This window comes from Lontra canadensis, unplaced genomic scaffold (assembly GCF_010015895.1).
Source record: "Lontra canadensis isolate GAN:19392208 unplaced genomic scaffold, GSC_riverotter_1.0 scaffold30, whole genome shotgun sequence".
NCBI classification, from domain to species: Eukaryota; Metazoa; Chordata; class Mammalia; order Carnivora; family Mustelidae; genus Lontra; species Lontra canadensis.
Genome location: NW_022631024.1, coordinates 19,430,832 through 19,453,320, shown reverse-complemented (window position 1 = coordinate 19,453,320; position 22,489 = coordinate 19,430,832).

Here is a 22,489-nt window from a genome sequence, read left to right as displayed (position 1 = left end):
CCACTTCTCCCCATAGCCACTCCACTGCCTGGGCCTCAGGGTCTCCCCATGACTATGTCTTGGAGTCCTTGTGGGACTCCTGCCCACATGCCTGTCCCCACATCTCCACCTGACAGCCTGAGCAGAAGTTCATACCTCTTCCTTCAAAATGACCCTTTACCTCTCCTCCAAAGCCTTTCATGGCTCCCCAGTGCCCTCAGAGAAAACCCAGATTGTACCACGTGACTAGCCAGGCACCATGGGACCTGGCTCTGCACCCCCCCCCCCCCCCCGCCACTCGACCGCCTACCGAGACAGAACCACTTGCTGCTGCTGCTGAGCCCTGTCCTCTCCGGGTCCCGCTCAGGCTGTTCCTGTGCCAGGTGCACCCTTCCCTGCTTACCGGACCCACCTCTCATCCTTTAGGCCTGGCGCTTCCTCTAGGAAGCCTTCCCCGGGCTCCACGAGCCAGTTAGGGGCCCCTGCTCCGAATGCAGGCTGTGACCCCCACGTCCCTCCTCCCAGAACGTGAACTCTGCAGGGCAGAACCTGCACCTGGACCGTCCATCCCAGGGACGTGGGAGGGGTCAGCAGACGTGAGCCCCAGCCTCCGGGCGGAGCAGCTCACGCGGCGAGGGACAGCAGTCTCTGAGGCTCCCCTTATTGCCGGCCGCAGTCCCAGATCTGCTCGTAAAACACGTTCAAAACCCTCAGCTTTGGACCTGGAGATGGCAGGTTTCCAGGGCACCCCAGAAAGGACAGGACACAGGAATCGTGGAGCCGGCCTCGGGGCTTTTCCAGGGACAATACAGGTGTGCCCTCTTTGTGCACGTTCTTTAGTATACAGACCTGGATATTGGTGGGGATGCCGCTGTCCCAAGAGTCACGCTCCCCGCTCTCCCCACTGCGCAAACACCTTCCTAGGGCATCCTATGTTCCCCTCTAGAAGAAGGGGCTGCCCCCAGCAGCCTGAGCCTCCCCAGGGGCTGCATTCCGCAGGGCACGGTGCTCTGTCCCGAGCCCGGGGGCAGGCGGGGCCGTGGAGGCGACGGGTCCCCGTGCAGACATTGGCTGGAAGCACCAGCCCCATGATGTGCCTGGATCCTGGCTTGGGAATCGCTGTGTGACTGTCCCCAAACCCAGCGGCCAGCCAGCACGGAAACGTGTCTCCCAGTTCTGGAGGCCCGAATCTAAAACTGAGGGTCTGCAGGGCATGTGCTCCCGGGGAGACCGACGGGAAAGGATGCTTCCTGTCTCTTCTGGCACCTGGGGTGCCGGCGACCATGGGTGCCCCTTGGCCATGGCCGCACCCTCTCTGCCTCCGTGGGCATGTGCCCTCCTCCCCACGTGTCCCCGCGTGCCCGTTGTCTTTTAAGGACTCCGGTCCAATCGCTTGCACCTTCGCTGAGTATATCTGTGATGAAGGACCTCGTTCCCAAACCTGGCCGCGTGCTGAGGTGTGCGGAGCGGGGCGGTGAGGACCGACGTTATCTTTTTGGGGAAGGGATGGAATTCAAGCCCTAACAAGTGATTGTAAGGGTCAAAGCTCTCATGCTTGTAAAAGGCCTTGCCTCGAGCCTGGCTCACTGTTGGTAACCCCCAAGGGGAATTAGAGTCCTGAGTGTAGGGTCTGAGCCCTCCGAGGGCCATGGGGCTTTACCTCCTGGTGGAGGGAGAGCCCGGCCCCACAGGTGTGGGGCGTCTGCTTCTGAGAGGCCTCCCCCCTGCCCCCAGCACCAGGATGAAGGCTGGGCTGCCCAATCGGCCCTACTCGGTCAGCTACCAGAGTGCCATCTCGGGGGAGGCCCTGCCCATGGGCGGCTGTCCTCCCTGGGCGCTTCAGGGCCCCAGCGAGAGCTGGGCACCAGCTCTGGGGGGCAGGAAAGTTCCAGACCACCGTCTCTGCAGGAGCGGCGCAGTCTGCAGGTGGAGGGGTGACTGGGTGCCCAGGCCCTGGGGGTTTGAGGATGATTCCTTCCCACAGAGTCAGCCCATTGAGCTGGGCCTCCCCCAGCCCAGGAGAACAAAGCCCCAGGCCCCTTCTATCTTGGCTGTTGAAGTCCCGGATCGGGAGCAAACAAAGGCTTTCTCCGCCCCCTTCACCTCCTGGCTTACTCTTTTCTTCCCTTTATCATGCATTTTAATAGGGTCAGACCAAGATGGATGACCCCCACCCCAGGAGAGGGGCAGGCCTGTTCTCCTGTCCTCCTGCAGGCTGCCAGGAGGAGGTGTCACACGGGCGGGCGGGGGGGGGGGGGGGGGGGGGGGTAACTGAAAGCAACTGGTCCTGCCTCCGAGTGGGCTTGTGGCGCAGGGCGGCAGCCTTCTCCCCTCTCCCTCCGTCAACATGTGGGCCCGTCCCAGTGTGGGAGGGGGGGAGGGGACCGGCGCTCCCTCTGGCCCGAAGGACAGGAGGCCGCGGTATGTGCAGGCGAGCCTCTGCTCTGTCTTTTGCTGATCCAAGTGCACGTTCACGCACGGCCCGTTCATCACCCCCGCCTTTTCCTCGGGGCCCACGACTCTCTTCTGCCGGGCCGGAGCCGCCTCCCCCCACGTGGGCCTGCTGACTCGGCAACAGCCCGAGGATGCCGACAGACGTCAGCCTCCCATTGCACAGACGGAGAGACCGGGCGGCTGGGGCAGCGGCAAGGCCCTCCCTGACCCCCGGCCCCTTGGGGCTCCCTCCACCCTCGCAAGGGCCCTGAGCCGCAGCAGGCCCGCCAAGGACCAACCTCCCGCTTCGAGCACCCGGGAAGCGGGGCTTGGAACTGGCCACTCACGTCTGCAGGCCAGGCCGGCCCTTGCTCAGGTACAGAAAGTGCTTAGGAAACGTGAAGGTCTCCCTCCGGATTCGCCTTAAAACATAAACGCAGGGCTTGACGCTTCCGCCCACGGGAGGACCTCGGTCAGCCGCTCTGGCTTCTCCCAGGGGCCGCTCTGCTCACCACAGCCGAATGGGGCCCCCCCAGAGCCCACGCCTGAGGAAGGCAGCAGCAGGTGGCGTGTCCGCACCATGGGACACTACGCAGCCGCAAGAAGGAGGGAGCTCGGACCCACGCTGCCGTGTGGCTGAGCACCGGGAACGTCCTCTCCGTGGGAGAAGCCAGACCCAGAAGGCCCCCTCCTGCGCGAATCCGCGTACCTGGGAAGTCCAGAACAGGCAAATGCCCTGAGGTGACAAGCAGACGGGGCTGCCAGGGGGCTGGGTTTCGTTTTAGGGTGAGGGAAATGTTCTGCAGGTAGTGGTGGTGGTCGCGTAGCTTGGTCAATGCAGGAAAAGCCACTGAACTGTACGCTTTAAGAGCGTGACACTTGTATGTTCACTACACCTCGATTTTAAAAATATATATTAAAAAAAAGCTGTAGGGGGGACTTGTGATCAGCCGGGTCCACATCCTCCTCTCCCACCAAAGAGAGAGCAGAGCAGGTCCTGTCCCTGGCGTCTCGGGCATCGGGTGTAGCCGCAGCCCTGGCTCACCTCGAGGCAGGGGGCAGGGTTGTGGAGGGGGAGGGGATGGCACTGCCCTCTTAGCCCAGCTCCTTCATTTTACAGACAAGGGAAACTGAGGCTAAGAGAGGGATGGTGTCCCCATGACTAGCCCTCGGGCCCGAGCTCTTTCCCCAGGCAGCCCCTGGGTTGACGGGTGCCTCTGTCCACTGGGTGCACCTGGAGACCCAGAGTGTGGGTGCCGCTGAGGCTGTATTTCCAACTGTCCCCTGGGTTTGCTGTCAAGTGTTGTGACAGTCCTCTGTCGAGGCAGGGGGGTCAGCCCCCAACATGTAGCAGTGTGAGGCAACAGTGACCATTTCTGCTCTCCCACGGTTTCTGGGGGGCAGGAACGTGGGGACACTTGGCCGGGCAGGCTGGTTCTCAAGTTGTCGGCCGAGCAGATGTGACTTCAGTGCTACTGCGAGGTCCGCTTCTGAGGGGCACGTATCCTGGGAACATTGGCGCTGGCCGCTGGTGGGAGGCCTGACTTCCTCCCCGCTGGACCCCTCTCTCCGTGGCCCTGCCACGTGGCGGCCCCTTGTCCTGCAGCGGTCAAGGTGCTGATGGCTCTCTGCGAGGTCGACCCCTGCCAGGTGCCCCTCCCCAGCCCTCTCTGTCTCCAGGTTCGTCCTGTGCCCTCCCCCCCCCCCTCCCCCCCCCCCCCCCCCCTGCCCCTTCAAGCCTAGGACGCTGAGCACCCCCGGCCCCGGGTAGGGCCCTGCCACCACTCACTCTGGTGAGGACTCCTTAAGTCACCCGGCTTGAGACTACGGACGTGGGGAGCCCCCACTGATGCACATCCCAGAGAAGGGGCAAAGGACAGTGGACAAGGTGTCTGGTGAATTCTGTCTCTCTGTGAAAGAAAGCCGGATTCCGATTGGGGTTGTGGACAATGTGAAATAGTCGCATAGCCTGGTCGTAAGGGAAATGCAAGCTGAAACCCCAAGATCACACACACACACACACACACACACACACACGTCAAGACTACAGTGGAAGTGGGTGGCCGGTCCCTCCCTGGCCTCACTCTACAGGCTGGACCCCCGGTCATCCTGCAGCAGGTGTCAAGCCCGGCGAGGGGCGCGCCTCTGACCACTGGTCCAGCGCCAGGGAGTGATGAGCCGAGACTCTCAGAGACGCAGAGGACACTCAGAGGTGCTTAATTCTGGCAAGAGTTAATTACTCTAAATCTGCCTGCCGGACCCCGCGGTAACCGTGGTAAATAATAGTTCGAGTATTTAATGAGACAGAACACGTGCGGGATGTAATTTTAATAGAAAACAAAATAGGGTACAAAAGGTAGATAGAGCATGATCTCTGGATGAAAAAATATATAATATCATATACAAAGTGTATAATGAATATATTTACAGATGAAAGGGCTGGTGGAAAGACCAGAGTGCTCGTAAGGACCCGTTTTCCGTGACAGGATTATTAGCATTTTTATTTTGTCTCTTATCCTTTACCTTTGTATATTTTCCAGATTTTCTCAAATGAATTACTCTTGTTGTTGTTGTTGTTGTTTAAAAAGGAAACAACTTAAGAAAACCCGTGCCGCCGGATCGGATGCATGTAAAGAGCGGCGCTCGGGCAGACGGCTCGCTGAGCCGAGGACAGCATCTCATGACAGCGCACACCTGTGCAGGGCACTCTACAGTTTGCTGCTGCCTTTCCCTGGTGTCATGGCTGGCTCTGGCCTGCCTCGCTGTGTCACCTCGGGAGAACCGCCAAGGCTCGACCATCCGTCCGCTCAGACTCAGCGGGAACGCCTCCCCCAGGCTTCTCACCCCCACGCACCCATGCACGCCGCCAATCCTGTCTCCTGCAAGGGAAGCCAAGGTCTGTGGGGCCTGCATGCTCTGAGCTGAGCTGACCCCCAGCTGGGACCCCGGTGGAGCATAAGTTCTGGGAAACCTACACGTGGGAGCACTGAAAGTCACGGAAGCAGACAGATGGGTCACCAAGAGCCGAGTCAAGGAGAAGGGATCAAGACTGGGAGTCCACCCCCGAGGCTCCATCATCTGAAAACAAGCTTTCTTCCTTGGAGACTCCCTTCCTTGGGAGGCCTCCTCCCGCCTTGGTGCCCCCGGCCTCCTGCTCACCGTCTATCACTGTCATTACCAAACCAGAGACCCCACAGAGAGGGCACCTCTGCCCCGGGCATGGCCGTGTCCCCACTGTGCCACCGCATAGAAGTTCAACGACTTTTCCCTAAGTAGACACCAGACTCAAGGAACCAATAAAACCAGACCCTTGCCAAACTGTGTCCCCCCCCACAGGAGACTCAGGGGGCGGCGAGCTCGTTTGCTCTCTGCGGCGTGCATCGTGACCCGAGCAGGCCGTGGGTCCTGCAGGGAGACCCCATCCTAGCTCCCATTCCCTTCCCAGGCACAGAGGAGTCCCTGCCCCGCCCTCCTCCCTATCTCCCCCACCACTGCCCATTTGGGGCACACAGCTGGAGCTCATCCAGAAGCTGCGGGCCACCCCAGGCTTAACTGCCCCTCACTGTCCCTGGCACCCCAGCCCAGCCCAGCCCCACGGCCAGACGGGCCTGCTGCTCTGCTTTTGACTTGTCATTGTCGATAATGCCCTATTAAAAGTTGAAAATACATTTTCCTCCTGCCGATCTTTTTCCTTTTCATTTAGCAAACATTGATTTTTCCCCCTCCTGCAGACGGAATAGAAATGAAATCACACACGTCTCTTTGGGGTGATTTAGTTGTCAGAGCCGGAGGCAGTGGGCAGACACCAGGCTCCTCCTGTCACCTCGTCCATGGTCCGGCACCTCGTGACCTGGGACAGTCATTTAGCCGTTCCCCTCCGCTGTGCGCCCCCTCTAGGAAAGGGGACCCGCTGCCTCTGTCCTGGGACAGCAGGAGGCCCGATCTGCCATCCAGGGGAGCCGCCCGGGAGGCTCAGAGGAAGGCTTCTGTAAAAAAAATCAAGTTCAAAGTTGCATCAACACCAAGAACCATGAAGTGGCAATTATCCAATGAACTTGACTAGTGTAGACAGACCCGCCGGTGTCTGCTCTGCATAGCCCCTTCCGTCAGTCTCCCGACCTCGGACAGCAGCGGCAGAACACGAGGGAATGTTGGAAGCAAGAGATTGGGCCTCCAGCTGCGCCCCAATTGTCCCTCTCTGTCCCTATGCCCCTAGGTCCCCTGCCCGGGCCTGGCCCTGATATAGGGTCCACTTTAGATGAAGTATGCCCTGACCTCCCTGACTCTACTTGGGGGGGTGGCAGAGCCTCCCTGGCCGGTCCATGGTGAAGATTTATGGGTTACCCACAGCGAGAGTTCTGGGGAGACTAGGGGAGCAGGTGCTTAAAAGGGCGGCGCACGGGCAGGCTGTGGGGTACACCCACTCGCATCCGAGGCCTGATGCTTCCATCACGCTCAGCGTGGGCAAACTCATCTATGCCTCAGTTTCTTCATCTGTTCCATAGGGATTCTAACAGCCTTGGTCTCAGAGATGCACAGCCAAGGGTGAAGGTGCTCACAGTGACGGTGGTGATGGTGACGGTGATGGTGACGGTGATGGTGGTGATGGTGATGATGATGATGACGGTGATGGTGATGCTGGTGATGGTGGTGGTGATGGTGATGTTGGTAATCATGATGACGGTACTCATGATGGTAAAGATGATGATGATATTGATGGAGATGATTAAACGTCTTTCTCGTAGGCTCTCTGTATGGCCAACCAAAGAAACAGGCTTGCCAAACAGCCCCTCCAAAGTGATCCCTCCCCCGCTGAAAGGTGGAGTCTGATCCCTCACCCCTTGAATCTGGGCTAGCTCCATAGCTTGCTTGGCCGGTGAGACCTAGTGGAAATGTTGTTATGGGACTTAAAGTCTAGATCAGATGAAGCCTTGCAGGCTCTCTGACGCACGGACCTCTAAGGACATTCTGAGCACCCTAAGTTGTGATATAAGATGTCCAGCTGCCCCGAGGCTCCATCCTGGAGAGGCTACCTGTAGGCAATCTGAGTGAGGGTCCCAGCTGAGCCCAGGCTTTTAGTTATGCTGGCAAAGAACCACACATGGAAATAAAGCCATCTTAGAGTCTCCAGACCAGCCTGGCTGCCAGCTGAGTGCCACCAAGTGAATCCAGCCAATGCCACCTGGGGCAGAAGGGTTGCCGGGTGGGACCCCTGATGGGCTACCCGACCCAGGCGTTGTGAAAGATGGTGAGGCACTACATTGGGGGGTAGCGCAGCAGTAGCCAACTGGAGCAGAGTTTCTGGAAGGTTCTGGTGTCGGTCATATGCTAGAGGGGCGTGTGTTTATAGATGTCACAGACCTAGGTCCCCTGCCTGGGCCTTGCCCTGATATGGGGTCCACTTTAGACAAAGAGCAGTGTAGCCCTCTGACTTCTCAGCATGGGCCAAGGCGGGTGTGTTTTGGAGCTGGGGGTCACAGAGATGTAAAATGCTGTGGAAGGAAGGCCACACGTGGGCCTGGAGAGATCTCAGCGCAGTGTGAACCAGGAACGGCCCCAGGCCCCAGGGGACACCACCAGTGACCCCAAGCACTCCCAGTCAAGAGCAGGGCAGCACTGGAGGACAGGACATGCCGATGGGTACCCCCGCCCCCAGCAGCCCCTGGTGGTCTCCACCACAGCCTGGTACTTTTTCCTGCTGGGCCCTACCAAAGAGGGACCCCCTGGGGGGATCTTGGGTTTGCTGCTGGGAGGAAAAGAGGAGTGGGTAGAGAGGCAGGAATAAGACTTTACGCCAGGCCAGAGAGGAGGAGGTGCCAGTGCCCACAAGCACAGACCGTGGTCAGTCCCGTGCTCATAGAGCCTCAAAACCGGCCTGGGGGAGGCGACTTCCTTTCCCGCTAGATTTATAGATGAGAGTTTGAGGGGCCGGACCAACATCACAGTCCTGGGCCAGGATTTGAGCTGGGTCCGCCTGACCCCCAGCCCATGTCCCCTGCGGCTTCCCAGGGCCACCTTCCGACAAGTCTCAAGAGTTTACACTTTGAGGGTGATGGGAGCCTTTCTGAGCTTTTCTTCCGCGGAAGCCCCCAGGTTTGGGCCACAGTCGGGGAATAACCAAATCCTACCCTTAGCTGAAGTTCAGAGTCCTCTGATCAGACAGGCCCAGCACACACAGCGCTGTTTTATTCTGGGGGCTCAGGGAGAAAATGCAGCCAAGCGCTAGGTGGCCAGCCTAGCCTGTGGCTTGCTATTTGGGGCCAAAGGGCAACTTTTTAACACATACAACCCCCTGCTTGTTCCTCACCTCAGGGGGAAACCAGTCTGTTTCCACTGTTCAGGGTGAGGTTGGTATACATTGCTTATCTTTTCTGGTTTTTCGTTTTCTTAAGTAAACTCTACTCCCAAGGTGGGATTTGAACTCATGGCCCTGCAATCGAGAGCTACGTGCTTCACCAACTGAGCCCGCCAGGGGCCTCGTATGTTGCTTGTTTTTTATAGATTCTCTTGAAATTTGTGAAACTTCACTTCTGTAATTTCCTACCTAGTGTTCTGAGAGTTTCTATCACGAATGGATGACGAATTTTATTAAATCTTTTTCCGAATCTTTTGAAATAATCGTATTTTTATAAGAGTTTTCTCCTTTCATCTGTTGATAGGGTGAATCCTGTTGGCTGTCTGTCCAATGTCAGACCCACATTGTGTCCCTGAGATACATGAGCTGATCGTTGGGTACCCCTTTTCTATATTGTTGGATTTAATTTGTTACACATTTGATAAGGGCTTACATAAAATCTTTGAAAAAATATTTTGAATAAAATCTTGGATAAAACACTCGACTGACTGACGGAATTCGTCGGTGAAATGTTCTGGCCTGTTGTTTCGAGAAGATATTTCATAAAAGTCAATTTCTCTCACCGCTGTAGGGCTGATCAGATTTTCTATTCCTTTTTGTGTCAATTTCGTAAGGTCCCTCTTCCAAGAAATGTGTCGATTTTGCCCACGTTGTCTTCTTTCTTGGCATAACGTCGTCTGCAGCGTTCTTTCATTGGGAGTGGAAGCGTCTGTGCTGATAACCTCTCTTTACTCCCGACACTGGCGATTTTTGTGCTTTTTCATTTTCGCCTCCTCACCAGGGCCCGTCAACTTCCTTGCTCTTCTCCCAGACCCAGTGTTTGGCTCTGTTTGTTTTCTCTGCAGTCTCTGTCTGCATCATTGACTTCTGCTCTATATTTCCTTGCTTTCACTTACTCTGGATTTAGTTTGCTTTTTTTTTTTTTTTTTTAATTATCTTAAGGTATCTTTTGGTCACTAATTTTAGACCTTTCTTTTTTTCCAACATAAGCATTTAAAGCTATAAGTTTCCCTCCCCGTACCGCTTTAGCTGCATCCATGAATTTGGGTGTGTGGGGTCATTTTCAGATTGCAAATGTAGTGCCTGTATTTGGGGAGGGCAGGCTGGACCCAGGAGTGTCCCCCTGCCCTCTGCCCCATGATCCTAGTTCCAGGCGCTGGGAAAGATCTCAGCAGTGATGCCGTGAGTGTCCTGGGATGCCGTGGAGAGGACGGGGTCACCTGCTAGACGTCTTTCACGTGTGTCTTTCTCCACCCACCCAACCCATCACAGATGTCACCCTTCTTCTCAGAAGCTGTCCTGCCACCTCTTCTGTGACCCTGTCATCACTGGCTGCGTGACTCCGTTCATGTCATTGCTCCAGGACACGAGTCACACCACCTCGTGCCTGAGTCCATTCCTCTCTCTGAACCTGTCTCCTTGTGGGTCACAGCAATGTCTCAGCCTTCCCAGTTGCCATCGGTCGGTCCTTGGACTTTAGAGGTCTGTCTTGCCCCCTCACCCGGCTGTGGGTCATTACTGTGGTCTGATGACCAGGAAAATACTCTCATCTTCTCTTCAGAGGCAGCCTTGCAGAGACCCCATCACCCCATTTCACAGATGAGGAGTGGAGGCTCAGATGTGCGGGGTGGGGGTCTCGTCCAGGCTCCCAAGCATGGGGCCCATCTACGGGGGAGCAGGAAATCCAACACAGACCTGTCTGCGGCCAAAAGCCGAGACATCACCCTCGGGCTGGACGCGCCCTTGGTGACCACCCGCGCTGTCGGCTTGAGGTAGACGTGGAAGCAGCCTGTGTCCTTGGGTTCCTGCTGGAGATGCTAGCAAGGGGCCGGCGAGGGCGGTCCGCAACAGAGGGGACACCTCCTCCCGAAAAATCCCCGACAAAGGCTGCGAGCCAGCCGTTGAGCCGGCTGAGCAGTGTGGGCGCACGGCTCACGGGAGAAGAGCCGCCTCCTGCCTCCCACGCAGGTGATCTGGGGGGAGTCCCCACATCCCGTTCCCACAGTCAAGCTTTATTTCTTAGTAAACCAGGTGTTTGAAGGGCTCGTTCGGATGTACACCAGGCCGTGCTCTTTGGCGCTATGAGCGCCCTGGAAGGGAACGGCTAACCCCCTTCTCAGGCGAGGAGACCAGGCCCAGCCAGGCCTGCCAGGCCCCTCGGGCCGAGCCGCAGGTCCCTCCAGCCCGCCCTGGAGTGCCCCGGAGGATGTGGGTAACTAATGCGCAGAGGGGATGCCCTTTGGGCTCCGTGTTGGAGGGAAGAAGCCCAAAGGGACCTCCAGGGTGTCGCCCTGGACCAGCAGAGGCCGGACACAGCCTCACGGGGATACCAAACTGGCCAGGACTTCTTGGCAGCCCCAGGCGACGAAATTGGAACACGTCTGCATCTGCAGGGGGGACAGCTACAGTACTTTCCGGCACCTTCCATCACGGGACCAAAAATACCCAGGCCCATCGCAGGGTCCGCTTGTACGAGACACGAGGCTCAGAGTTTGCACCCTTGGTGATCCTCAGCAGGTCACACACCCCTTCTGTGCGCCTGACGCCAGCGCGGAGGCTCTGAGCTTTCCACTGCTCCCAGAGGGTCGTGAGGCCCTCGCTTTCACGGGGAGGAAACAGGGTCAGGGTGGCCAAGAGGCTTGCCTGAGCCCCAGCGGCCTGTGAGCTGGGCAGAACAGGGATTTGACCAGGGGCTGCTTGGGAGGCCCAGCTCTCTCCGCGCCCCAAGCGGGGGTCCCCAACAACAGCGCGGAGGGCTGCCTGACCCACAGGAGGGCTGCAGCCCGTCCGGGCACCCTCGCCTACCTCCCAGGCAGAGAGGCCGAGTCCCGGAGCCTCTCGGGGCTGGTGGTCTGGGCGGAGGAAGGAGGCCCATGCTAATTCCCCTTCAGAGGGCCGAGGGGGTAATCGCGGGAGTGCCGCAGCCGAGAAATCCTGTTCGACCTTTGCTTAGCTCCGTCGTGTTGAGGGGCCCCGCACAAAGCGGCTCCCGGGCAGCGGCATGAGGAAGAGCTCAGGCAGTCAGGGAGGGCAGGCGGCTGGGACCCCTGAGGCACTCATCCTCTGCGGGCCGCCAGGGAGGGGAGTCAAAAGCGGGGTGGGCAACCTCACTCGCTCTGGCCTCAGTTGGAAGCTTCTGGCCTTGGGCAAGCCCCTCCTTTCTTCTGGGCTTCAAGTCCCACTTTCGGTGGTCTAGGGCCATCATGCTTGCTGGTTCTCTGGGAGGTGGTCTGGACAAGGTGAGGCCAAAGGCTTTTCTTGGGGCTCAGGGCGGTGGGGGCCCAGCCCCTGAGCTGCCCTGGGGTGGAGTCGAGGGTGGGGGTGTGTCGCGGTCCCCCGGCCTCCTGCCCCGGCCGGCTCAGCCCGGCTCTGCCTCTGGGCACCAGGTTCCCTAGAGCGCCCTAGCCCAGCTATGGTCTAAGGCAAGGCCCCTGGCCTCTTAAAGCCTGGCTCGTCCTTGTAACATGGAGCCAACGAGGCATTTGTTTTTGTGAGAGTGGCAGCCGCGAGGCCACCGCCGCCTGAGGGCTGGTCCCCAGTGCTCAGACTCACTGTGCTCCCAGGCCCCTTCACAGCACCTCGGCTGGGTGCGAAACACCCTTCCAAGCCCGAGCCACCCCATTGCTCCTGACGGAGTGCCTGGTGCCATTGTCCCCACCCCACGCACCCAACTGTGGTCTGACCTCCCCACCGGGAGGCTTTGCCCTCCCACGTCCCCTGGCCAGACCTGGCCCACCTCTAGGCCCTTGGAGCACTGCTCCTGAATACCTAGCCAGAGGGCCCAACAATGCCTCCTGGGGGTCTCTGACCCTCATCTCTTTCTCCAGGTTTGTGTCCCGCCCCTCCCCGGGTGTCGCCGTGGGATCTGGCCCATGGGACATGTGTCACACCTGCATGTGACCTGGAGCTGGAGAGAAGAGGGGCCAGGGCTGTGCTCTCCCTCCTCGTTGCCCCCCCCACCATTTGCAGGTAGCCATTCTGAGGCAGGGTGACATTTGCAGGGTGCTGGGGTTCAGGGTACCGTCCCACCGCTCAGAACCTTTTGGCCAAGCCCAACCCCTCACTGTGTTGGCAACAGAGAGCGGGGACAGACGCCAAGCAGCCTCTGCGTCAGCTTTGAAAACCACTGAAATGATTCACTTGTCGTTCTGTGTCCAAATATTTTGGCCATTTAGACACAACCTTCCGTGCTTGTGAAATTAAGTGTATTATTAATCCCGCCTGGCCCAGTGACAGGTGGGCAGATCAGATAAATGTCCGCACAGCCAATCAAGGGGCCGGCGAGCAGGGGCCGGCGAGCACATTCTTATCCGGACAAAGTCGAAACGGAGGAGGCCGGGAGGCTGTCACATGGGGGCTGCGGGGGTGGGGTGGGCTGGGGGTGCTGAGAGGGGACACGGGACCTGTGCTGGGGTTTCAGACACATTTCAGACAGGCTTTTGTTGACCCTACTTTTTTGTGATTGTATAGAAATAAAGTCTCATTATAGGACAGGAGGAAAAGTACAGAGGAGGATCTGAACGGTCCCCAGCTCCACTGCTAGAACCCAGAACTGTGAGCCAACGGGGGTGTGGGGGGGGGCTTCTTTCCAGACTACTGTGTTTGCCTTCATGACCGGAGTCCTTCCGCACGTAACTTTAAACTGCTGTTTATTCGCTCGGCGATACGTTACTCTGGCACACGTGTGCAATTAGCAGGTCAACCCCACGGCTGGGAGGTGGCATGCCCCCTCCCCTTGGCCGCTAGACCTTCCTCTGAGACTGTGTCCTCAGGACCCAGCACGGCCTGGAGGACACCAGGCTTGGACTCTGGCAAGGTCCCTGCTCTGCTCCAGGTCCCGCCCAGGTGCTGATGACCGGGGCATCCCCAGGAGAGAGTTCGGGAACCCCACACCGGTGGGGCATGGGGAGGCTTATTGCACGGAGGAGGAAAGCGAGGCTGGGGGAGAGGGATGATGCGACACCTCCCTGAGTCGGAACCCCAGGAAGCGACACCAGACAGACTATCAGGGTGATAGTGTTCCTGTCGGCTAATGTTTCTCTGATCAGTGAGCTGAAAGGACCAGCAGCTGGGCTGTGGTGTGCCAGCCAGCAACTGGGGACCAGCGGTCCTGAGCGTGGGCCACACTGGGCAGGGACAGCCGGCTCCCCCTGGAGCTCTCAGCCACGTTCTCTGCCCACGGATGATGGGGTGTGTGGTCGGCGAGAGCTCACCTCTCTGCTGCTGTCCCCGTGCCCTCCAGCCAAGGGCCAACTGGGAGGCTCTTCTGTCTGTCCTCTCCTGCCTTCCCAGGAGTCAGGCTTCTGACTGACTCCCGGGAGGCCCACCCGGCGAGGCCCATCGGGGGAGGAAGAGCCCTGAACCGGCTCAGCTTCCAGGCCCCGAGCCCCATCCATGGGCAGACTCCGCTAGACGGAACCTGGAACACCAGGGAACACCGTCTGAACGGTGGCACAATCTGGAAATTTCTGCCACGAGGCTTCCACGGAGCAATGCTGGAACCTGGCCTTGGGCACGTTGCCTTCCCAGGCAACTGCTGGGCTCTCCGCTGAGAGGTGCGCGGATGGAAGGTGTGCGGGGAGCTGTGCCCCAGCCAGGCCTTCTAATCCCATTAGCCGAGCCTTATTCAGCGCTGGCTGGGGACAGGCCGGGCTGGCGGCCTTCCAAGCATTATCGCCTTTGAGCCACACTTGAACCCCACAGGGGCAGTCCTGCCGCCCCTCCGTTGGGTTCCCTCTGATTCGGGTGTCTGCGACTTGGCCGTGCCTGGGTGGCCCCTCAGGAGTAGGGGGGTGGGGGGCGGGCTGGGGGTACCCCCCCCGCTGGTCCCCACCCAGGGCGTGGCCCCTGCCCTGTCTTCCCTTGTCCTCCCACCCCGGGGTCGCTGAGGAGATGGAGCTGAGCAAAATGTGAGACTCCATCTTTCTGCGGGTCTCTCTGTCCCAGCTGCTGCATCCACTTCTCCAGTCCCCAAGAGTGGGGGGTGGGGGTGAGGGGAGGACACGGTCTGGTCCAGAGGTGTCGGGTGTGCGCGTTTGCCAGCTCCCTTATCCCTGAAAACACTTTATGACAGGAAAGAAAATCTTTTTTTTTTTTTTCAAAGATTTTATTTATTTATTTGATAGAGACAGATCCCAGGCAGGCAGAGGCAGGCGGAGGGGGAGGGGAAGCAGGCTCCCCGCTGAGCAGGGAGCCCATGCGATGCGGGGCTCCATCCCAGGACCCTGGGATCATGACCTGAGCTGAAGGCAGAGGCTTAACCCACTGAGCCACCCAGGCGCCTCTCTTTTTTTTTTTTTTTAATATTTTTTTATTTAGACAGAGAGAGACACATCGAGAGCAGGAACACAAGCAGGGGGAGTGCGAGAGGGAGAAGCAGGCCGCCCACCGAGCATGGAGCCCGACGCGGGGCTCCGGAATCACGACCTGAGCCGGAGGCAGGTGCTTAACGACTGAGCCACCCAGGCGCCCAAAATCTTTTTTAAGGGGAAAAAACAGTCAAATGTTGTTCAGAGCATCTGAAGCCCACTGGTCTGGGGCAGCTGTCCAGGGTGTGCCTGGGACCCATGAACCCCTGGGTCTCCATTTCCCCCTTCTGAGGTTCCACTGCCCCGTGGCAGGTGGGGCCCTGCTGAGCACATCCTGGGGGAGAGGGTGAGAGCAAAGAGGGCCCGCTGGCAGCAGGGGAGGGCAGCCGGCCCACTCCACCAGTGCCCGCTTGGGGCTCCGACAGGGTCTGTGAGGGGGATGGGAGGAGCCGGAGGTACAGAGCTCTACTGCTTGAGAGAGGCCCGGGGGCTCAGCGCGTGGACAGCAGGAGTGCCTGTCCAGTCCCAGTATTTATTGGTGGAGGGGGGAACCACACACGTGACCGACCAGCACTGCCTACAAAGCAGGAGGCTGGGGACATCTCGGCAGGGGCTTTAGCAGGAGCCTGGTCTCTCCGGACAGGATGAAGTGAGGGTCTGAGCCTGCGGCGGGGGAAGCACATGCTGTGTGTCCCTTGGCTCGTCGGCGATGCTCCGGCCTGGTGCTCGCCTCTCCCGTCCTCCAGTCCAGTGGGCCTTCTCTCCCAGGGCGTCGGGTGCTAAGGCCGGGGCCCAGACCCCAGGCACTGTAAGCAGTCGGGGCTGGGGCCCTCCTCCTGGGTGACCTCATTTCCAGGACAGCCCCGCCCCTCCCACCGATGTGTCAGCTCTGAAGCTGCTCCTTTGGGGAGCTGGGACCCTCATTAGTGGGACAAACAAAGGCCAATTGTCACCATGAGCCTGTAATTCACTGGGCCTGGGGACGGGGCTCCCTGATGGCACTGGGGGCTGGCGGGTGGGACCAGGTCGGGAGGGGTGAGGTAGGGTGGGTGGTGGTGGGGTGGGGTAATCCTCCCTGCGATTTCCTCAGTGCCAACTCTTTGGGGCACTTCCCAAAGCAAACCCTGAAAAGCGTCCTGTGAGTGAGTGCCTGTGGGGCTTTGGAGGAGCCTTGACATGCACACTCCCACCTCCATGCTGAAGGCATGTTGCAGGGGCAGATAAGCGGAGGTCCTGGGAGGAAAGGATGCTTCTCTAAGCCTGGAGATAGAAACGGGGATCCTGAGAGCCCAGCCCCAGGGCTTGGAGGGGGGGCTCCCTCCCTCTTTGACCATTTCCAGCTCCCATGGCGGGAATAGAAAGCGGGCGATCCTGGGTCCCTGGCCTTGGGACTATCAATGAAATAGCCCTCACAGAGGCCCACGGGGTACAGGTTGCCGTGGGGCACAGAGAAGCCCTAGCCAGACTTGAGGGGGGGGTGTGCTGGGAGAGGGTAGTAGGCAAACTGCCCAGAGGGGCCCTCGGAGTTGGGTCACTATGCGCTGGCCGGCAGCGGGCCTCGGTCTAGAGTGGGGGGTGTGGCTTATGGGGAGGTGCTGGCCGCTGGGAGGAGGCACGAGCCCAGGCCGGTTTTCGGTTTTCGTAGGACTTCGGACTTTATCCCTCCCGCAGTGGGGAGTATGGAGGAGTTCTGAAGCAGGGAGTGATCGACTTGGGGGCCGGCGGGCAGAGGGTGCTGGTGTCTGCTGGGTGGAGGCTGGGGACAGGCTGACCAGTGGGGTCTCCAGCCAGAGAGGGTGGGGCCTGGGCCAGCCTCCTCTGTGGGGACCCTGGGCCTCAGCCTGGGGACGGATGCCACAAGCCGAGGCCCGTCTTGCTCCCCATGTGCTGGGATGCGAGCACCAAGGAGCATTAGGGCAAACTCCTTGGCTACTTTTCGCATTCTTCAGTACAAAACGGCTCCTTTTTATGGCCGCCATCAATAAGGCTTCCCGCTCCCCGCTGCCGCAGTGGCCACATATATAATATTTAAACCACATTGGTGGATGACAGAGACGTACGGATATTTTTAATCCCAACAGGCTATTACGTTTCATATCATGTCTGTCAAATAAATATTATGAATCATTTCCCGTTATCTTTATGGGGGCAAGCCGACTCCATCAGTGAGGCTGGGCGCGGCGGCTCTGGGCGGAATATTTATTTACCTCGTATGTATATGGGTGTGTGCGGAGGGAGACCCACGGAGCAACTGTTGGGAAGAAAGGTCCCGATAAAGCACACCGCAGCCTTCTGGCCCGCGGGGCGGTGTCTGCAGAGGGCCCCGAGGGGCGGAGCCGGGAGCGGCGGCCGGGCCTCCGCGGGAGAGGTCGGGACTGGCGCCAGGCCGGGGTTCTGGGCACAGGTCCCTCCTCGGGCTCCCGTGGCGGATTCCTGTGGCTCCCGTGACCGATATCGCTGTGCACAGGTTCCCCACGTGCTGTGAAGGGTCCGTGGCTGGTGGCTCTTCTCTTCCACTTTGTCAGAGACCACGGGTCGGAGCGGGCCACGTGAGCGCTGATGGCCTCCCCTCCCGGGACCCACCCACCACCCAATGTTCCCGTTTTGCTGTCTGGCCCTTCGACCTGGAGTCTGGTCTTGCCTACCCCCCTCGCCCCCCACCTCCCGCCCAGGTGGCCTCCCCTCCCCCCACACTGTGAGGAGCAGGGCCCGGAGGATTTTGCTCAAGGTGGGGTCAGAGGCTCGTGGTCGTTCTATGGCTCCCCTGTGAGTCCGGGGACCCTGGTGCCAAAGCCACTGCACAGCGCAGAGCCAGTCACTGCTCCTCTCGGCCTCAGTGGCTCCATCTGTGAAATGGGGAAACGGGAGTCTCTGTCGTCTGGGCTAGGTGGTTGGAGGGGACAGTGCCTGGCAGTGCACGCAGACCTGACACCAAGAGGCACCCAGAAAGCATCTGTGTCCTCCCTTGACGCGGAACTCCCGGAAATGCGGGCCCTGTCCGGCCTCCCGGCTGCCCCCTGCCTCCCTCCAGGCAGCTGGTACGCCTTCCCGGAGCGTCTCTTCGGAGGGTCCTGGCAGGGACCCACCCATTCTCCGAAATCTTGTCCTTCTCCACCAAAGGGCCCCTTATCCCCTGAGGCCTCTCTTGAATGGCTTTGCCTATTTCCCTTAGCCTCCTGGAAGTCTGCGACGGGCCTCCCACCTGCGACCTCCTTCAGAGCACCTGATTCATGTGCTGCCCTGCCTTTCTGTCGCCGGTGGGTCTTGGTGTGTGGCGGTGGGTGGTGGGGACACGACTTTGAGGCCGGGAGCTGCTGACAGGTGCAGTGGGGGCACTGCAGGGCTGAGGGTATTTTACAGACAGAGCCAGCCTCCTCTCCCCTCCCATGCCCCCTCCTCTCCCCGCTCGGGTCCCCTCCCCCTTACCTCCCCCTCCTTTCATCTCCCCACCACCCCGCTGCTGTCCCTTCCTGTCTCCCCTTTTCTCCCATCCTTGCTCCCTCTAACACGGGAGGCCAGGTGTGGACAAGCAGCTTTCCCATGTTCTTCAGACTGACGGAGACAGCATGTGACCAGTGTCAGCTCCGGCAGGCCTCGCTGGGCTTCATCCTCATCTCCCAGCTTGGCTCACCTGTCACCACTGGCAGAAAGTGTCACCCCCAGAGGAGCCACAGAGTCGGGGAGAGAGGGCCCTCTGGGCTGGGTGTTTGGGGACAGAGGCAGGCCACCCACCCATGAGGACAAGTGTGAGTGCCCGAGCCCCTCTGCTTGTTGGGGGCCAATGGCCCCAAGCCCCTGTGGGGTCCTGTAGGTCACTTAGGATCACACGGACCCTCTTCAGGGGAAGGAGCCAGAAGCAGCCGAGGTGGCCCCTGCTGTCCCAGGAACTGCTGGGAACGGTCCACCCGGACACCAGCCTCAGGGGCCCCAGACCGGCAGACATGGGCCTTCAAAAATACTATCCACCCAGTGATTCTGGACAGTGTTTACCAGACTGTGCTGAGACAGGCACATGAAACAGGCCACAGTACCCAAAACGGCATCTTCAGGGATGTTTGAAAAGAAAAAAAAAGCCCCGAACAAAAAACAAAAGCCTCTTAGATCTCAGGTTGTAAATAGATGAATATAACTATAAAAGCATTTTTGGCTGCAGAAGCACACGGCAGGAAGGCGGGGGGCGGTTTTTTCCATGGTTAGCTGGGACCGGGCCACTCCAAACGGGGCAGCCACCGTCCCGGGCGGTGTCTTGTGGGAGCGTTTCCACAGAGAGTGCCGGCTTCAGGCGAGAGCGAGAAATAGAAACAACAAGCAGCACGGGCATTTTCCACCCAAGAGACGGGTCTGCTGAGGCCCCCCGGCCATGGGCGGTGGCTCCAGGGGCGCCCTGAGCCCTGCACCTCGACTGGGAGGCAAGGCCGTGGGCACCTGGGGTCAGCGGGGGCATCTGTGGGCCCTGAGGTTGGATTTTAAGCGGGTCTGTGGTTTCAGATCCCGCATTCGCTCCGCCGCCCTGGAGAGAGGCTGAGGCCGGGGGACCCCTCGTTGGATCTCTCTTAGGAACAGAGCCCTTCACCCCCCCGCCTCTGTGCCTTCCCTGGGCGTGGGGAGCCCATGTGGAAATTGGCCTGCGTGTGGCTCCCAGTCTTCAGGCCCCCTGATTCCAGAGTTTTCCATGGCAGGGGTGGGACTGGGGAGGGTCTGGGAGTCCCTGGTGCCAGGCTGCCCACGGCCAGAGGTGACTTCAGATGTCTGAGCCCAGCCTTCCAGGCCTCCACGACCGGCTTTCCCACCGGCGCCCAGCGAGTTCTGACCTGCCCTCCAAGCGGGCTGCCTGCTGTTCCTTCCAGAAGCTGAGCACCTCCCACCTCCCGGCCAGTGCTCACACCGGTCCTACCGCCTGCCCTGCCCTCACCCCTGCCTCTACTCAGTGAAAACCTCCCTTCTTCAAAACCCAGCTGGAGGACCAGCAGTCCCCGGAAGTGCCTGCGGCCCCTGGCTGCATGAGGCCCAGTGTCCGTACCACTTCCTGCGTGCCCAGGGCTCTGAACCTCACATAAGAGGCCCCTGTAGGCATGTTCTGTCTCTGGTTCGGGGCGGGGGCTCCCAGAGGGCCCAAGTCACCATCTCGTAATAATAGTGGTAGTGGTAGAAGTAATAGCTGAGCTCACCGAGCTCCTCCCACTCGGTGCCAGACTCTCCTTCCTTGTTATCTCGTTTCATCTGCACGGTGACTCAGGGAGAGGGCGTGTCACCCCTACTTTGCAAATGAGGAAACTGAGGCCCAGGGAGGGGTGCGACCTGGCCTAGCTGCACCGCTGGAAAGGGCCAGAGCTGGGATCTGGCCCATGCCTGTCCACCTGGGACCACACCTCCCCCTGAGTAAGGGCACCACAGATGTTTGTTGAATGACTGAATGAGCCATGAGCTCGCTCACCGCTCTCTCTCCCGCTCCTCCCCACCCACCCAGCCTCACCCTCTCTGTCCTGAGGCCCAGGGTCTTGGATTGCGGATAGGCTGTCCTTATGGGACATGGTAGGATGGCAACGTCACCGACGGTCACCGGGGCCCATAGGGCCTGTGCAGGATGGCACCCTGGCACCCTTGGAGGCCCAGAAGGGCCAAGGACAGGCCCTGGCTTCAAATCCTGTCTTCCCCCTCACTGCTGCATGACATGCTCCTGTACTACCTCTCAGCCTGTGTGTCCTCCCCAGGCAGGCGGCTTGTAGTGTCTGCGGCCCATGGGACGTTGGGTGACTCTGTCAAGCAAAGGAGGGAGCGCTGTGGTCTCAGTGTGCCCTTCTTCCCGCTCAGTTGTGCCCACTTGGGTCTCTGCACGAAAAGGGCATCTGGCCTCTTCTGTAGGTGGAGGGGCAAGGTCTGATGGTACCGGCCAGTAGGTCAAGCTCCAGAAGGGGCACTGATGGTGTACCATGGCCACAGGCACGCCGGAGTGTGACAGAGCCTCAGAGAGCTGTGGTTGGCCCCCGGCGTGCTCTCCATAGGTGTCACTGCCAGAGTCTGCTCCTTGTCACAGCTCTCCCTGTGTGCTTCCCTGCCCCCAGCCCTGGCAGGAGGAAATCAGTTTTCGAAGCTGTGCCCCGGGGAAGTGAGGAAGGGTGTGACAACAGTGGATGAGGGCCTCTGTTAAACAGGCTGGGCTGGAAGGAAGGCGGGGAGCTGCGAGGTGCGTGTGGGGGGCGGCTGGCAGGGGGCCCAAGAGCCAGCGAAGGGGAGGGGATGGTGGATCAACAGAAGCCTGGGGCCAGTACACCCCAGGGCCGTGGCTTGTGGTTTGGCTGGCTGGGGGTAGCGTTGGGAGGTAGCTCTCCAACCATGGCTCCAACTGCCGTGCTCCTGCCCCAAGTGGGATGGGAGCCTCCCCGAGGACAGGTCACACTGGCCATCCTGAGATCTAGCTCCTGGCTGTCAGGTGGGTCATGGGTCCTGCCACTCCCCACTTCCCAGAGGGGAAAGCGAAGCCCAGACTCTAAGGCTTACCCAGGGTCACACAGGTGGAAGCCAGGCGGTAGGACTCCCTTCCTTGTCAAGGGTCTCAGTCTCTGGGCATTAAGGCCTACCACATTCAGCCTCCAGCTCCCTCTACCATCAGCAGCCCCCTGGCCCCAGGACCACCACGTGCCACAGGTGTGACTTGGCTTAGCCCCTCCACCACCCGGAGCCAGGGGCTCCATGCTCAAGACGGGTGCAGCAGAGCCCCAGGTTCGTGCCGGCTGGTGGGGAGGGGGCGCCCTGGGCTACATCTGCTCAGCGAGGCTCCCCCCAAGCCGGTAACGCAGGAGCCCTAACCCCTGCCGCCAGGTGGTCCCAGGGCCAGCTCCTTCCTTTCGTTTTTTAAACAAATCAGAAATTTAAAAGTCTGGGCAGAGAAGTAGCCACCGGCCTCCAAAGTCAGCACCCAACTCAGGGCAGCTCCTCCCCAGCCTGGTGCTGCTACAGAGAGGTCCCCGCAGTCCGGCCCGCGTGCAGGGAGCTCGAGCCTCCCCCGCTCCTGCCCCTCCCAGCGGGCCAGGCTGCCCGCTGGGGCCGGACGCGGGGCAGGGCAAAGGGTGCCTGGGGACCGCGGCTTCCCCGGGACGTGAAAGTGGGGGATGGAGGGAGGACGTGTCCAGAAACTAGAAGATTCGCTGGCGGAGGCCTACCCCGTGTCCCCGCGCGAGCCCGGGCCACCGCGGGCCTCAGTTTCCCCACGTGGCGGCGGGCGGGGGCGGCGCGCGGCTCAGCCGGCCGCTTTGTGTGGCCGCCCAGACAATGGCCCGGCCGCGCAGGACTCCGCCGCCCGCCCGGCCGCCTCCCCCTCCGCGCGGAGGGCTGGGGACAGCGGGGAGGGAACCCCGCGCCCGCCCCTCCCCCGCCGCCCCCGCGCGGCTCCCGGAAAGCCCGGCCGCGGCCAACT